Genomic DNA, 3,445 nt, shown 5'->3' with positions numbered 1-3,445 from the left:
ATATTTATTGGACTATTAAGGAGGGCTGGAAGACATGAACTTCTGCAAGAATCTGTTAAATTTGTAGCCAAGCAGGCATGTTTTGCAAATTACAGCCTGGGGTACAGCTCCGCCAAAAAGAAAAAAATATTTAAATGAACTGCCAAGTAGTAATAATAATAATACATTTAATTTGTATAGCGCTTTTCAATGACCCAAAGACGCTTACATAGTAACACAAAAGGGGTAGTGACAGACGGGGAAACAAGCAGAAGACAACATAGTGAACAAAAGAAATGATGGGATGTAACACAGGCGGTATAGGAACAGTCAGTGAGGTGGAGGTGGTTAGGGGTAGTACAGTTTAAACTGGGGAAGACCAAATCCACCTTCACTCCTATGGGGTGCCGTTTGTAAAGTGGCTCACGCTGAAAATAACATCAACATTTTGCCACATTTAGCTTCAAACAATGTTTAAAAAAGTGTTGTGAATTTTTTAACGTCACCTTTTACCACATTTACAACAATATTTGTTAACTTAGCAATATATTAAATAGTTAAATCTAAATATTAAATGTGGCACCATTAGATCTCCATGTGGTACTTCTAATTAGTTCGGTGTCTCGTACCGGCGTATTTGTGGTTCTTCTATGGGGGTTTCGGTTTTAGTTTGAGCCATTGCTGAGCCAGTTCTACGGGTACTGTGTTTCGGTTTTAGTTTGAGCCATTGCTGAGCCAGTTCTACGGGTACTGTGTGCCAGGTGTCTACATTGGAAAGTTTTTCATTATCACACCAGACTCTTGCTGTCACCATCCCTTCTACACTACACTGTGGTCCTATAGACCGGCCATGCAACCTAACATTTCCTGGACCTTCCACTAACACATCATCAAGCATAAGCATGTGACTTATAGTAAGTCAGCTGCACTATTTCTCCGCTAGGCATCTGTCCTTGTTTTACAGCCATGGATCCTAGTGTGAGTAAACAATAGTCAATCTGCCCCTGATCCTGATCGCTCTGTTCGACTCCCTCACTTAGCTTTACCCCTGTCATAATAAGCAGTAATGTTAGTAGCACTGCAGCTATTATCCCTGCCTGAATTCCTCCTCCTATACTGGTCAGGCCTCCTACATCTGAACTTCTCTGGCTATATGGCCTGCTGGCCTGCTGTTCCCTGCTCCGAGCCTGCATCTCCTGTGTCTGCACCCCTTGTGTCTGTGTCTCCTGTGTCTGCGTCTGCACTCTCTTGGCTCTCTGCTGCGCCTGCTTCTGTGCTGCAGCCTTCTTCTTCTTTGTCTGCAGTTTCCTCAATTTTTTCTGCTCTTGCTGTCCCTGCGCCCTCATCATCATTCCTGCGGCTGTCAGATGTCGACTCATGAGACTCATCGCTAGCCACTGTGGAGGAGGTGCTCCCCTCCGTAGTGCTCTCTGGTGATACCCTCCCTGGCAGCGACCCACTGCTGTTACTCTGGGCCCTGCTCCGATTCCACCTGGCCGCCAAGCGTGAGGATCGCCTTGTCCCTTGCTCCTGCGGGGAGGGATCCTCTGAAGGTCCTCTGGGATCTCGACTCATCTGTCCTCTGTGGCCCCTTTCACCTGCTGGAAGATGGCCCTATGGATACGAGTTAGACTTCGTAAATAGTCAGACATTTCATTTTGCAGTTGCTCCAATGGGGGCCCTTCGTAGGAACCCCTCAAATATGGTATTAGCATGGGTCGACCCGTAAGCATTTCATGCGGTGTTACATGCGTGATTCTGCTAGCTTGTGAGCGCATTGACATTAGTGCAAGCGGTAAAGCATCCACCCAGTTAAGCTTGTCCCCACTATCTACTACTATTTTAGCTATTTTTATTTTCAGGATCCCATTTGCTCTTTGTACTGCCCCCTGTGATTGAGGGTGGTAAACACAGCCAAACTTTTGTTTGATACCTAGTTGCTTCAATGTTTCTTGTATTACATTAGATTCAAAGTGTTTTCCGTTATCTGATGATATGGTATCCGGCATCCCAAATCTCTGGAAGACTTCTTGGCAGAGGAATTTTGCAAGTGTTCTATGATCTGATCGGCTGTAGCTGTTGCTTCTACCCATCGGCTGTATCTGCATATGACCACCAAGACTGCCATGAATGGTGACCACCATGTTGCTCGCAATTTCCGTAGGATCTCACCATGTTGCTCGCAATTTCCGTAGGATCTCCCCCCTTGCGCAATGGTCATTACCATGCGCCCAAATTATAGCATGTCGCAGCAACATGGTTGGTAGTACAAAATTGCCATGACTATCTCACCAGAGACCATTTGTTGGCCCCTGTGCTTGTGTTCTGATAGCGCCACGCTCGATCCACAGTCGTTTTTCAGCCTCACTTACTCTGTTTTGCGCGGCTACAAGAGAAGGCATGGTAGTGAGGGGTTCACAATCTTGGATGGTTAACATGGGTGCCATTACTGCACCTATTGCTGCCTGTTTGGCTGCTACATCAACTAGGTTATTACCTTTGGCTATCAACGAATCAGTCTTTTGGTGGGCTGGACATTTGATTATAGCTAGAGCTTTGGGGAGGAGCATAGCCTCCCACAAGTCAACAATGGCCTCCCCATGTGTAGCTGGGGTGCCGTCCGCTCTACGAAACCCTCTCTGTTTCCAAATGTTTGCGTGGATGTGGCACACTCCATATGCATATGCTGAATCTGTATATACATTCAGTGACTTTCCCTTTGCTAATCTACATGCTGCTGTTAGAGCTTTTATCTCTGCAAGTTGGGCGGAGCAGGGTTGAGCAAGTTTACATGATTGTATAGTCACAACATTCTGATCGTTATTGAGCTGTACAATTCCATAGCCTGCATGACTACCTGTGGCGTCCCGAAAACAGGAGCCATCAACAAACGATGTCATGTCAGCTAAAATGGGCTGATTGTGTAAATCTTCTTGAGCGCGCATAAATTTGTCTGTGTCATGAAGACAGTCATGTGGTGTACCTTCTGTGGGTAGAACCATTTTGGTGGCCGGATTAATGATGGTGCAACGTTGAATGTCGAGCTCAGGAGTGGACAGGATAACCTCATATCCTGTGCGTCTGGCCTGTGTCAAAACGAATCTGGGACTTGTCAGCAGGGCCTGAAGCTGGTGAGAGGTGTACAAAGTTACAGGATGTCCCATTGTTAACGAGGATGCTTTTTGAAATGCAAAGACAGCTGCGGCTAGCCCCTGATAACAGGGAGGCAAACCGGCCTCTATGTTATCGAGCTTAGTGCTATAATATGCTAGTGGTTGTTTACCTGTGGGTGTGTCTTGCATTGGGAAGGCATGCGCACACCCAGATTTCTCTGCTACGTAGAGATGAAGAGGTTTGGAGTAGTTAGGAGTGCCTAACGCTGGAGCGGACTGCATGTCTATTTTTAAGGCTTGGAACGCACCTTCTGCTTCCTTCGTCCAGGACAGCTGTGCTGTGTTGTTCGTCT

This window comes from Epinephelus moara, chromosome 4, assembly GCF_006386435.1.
Source record: "Epinephelus moara isolate mb chromosome 4, YSFRI_EMoa_1.0, whole genome shotgun sequence".
Classification (NCBI taxonomy): domain Eukaryota; kingdom Metazoa; phylum Chordata; class Actinopteri; order Perciformes; family Serranidae; genus Epinephelus; species Epinephelus moara.
This window is presented reverse-complemented; position numbering follows the sequence as displayed.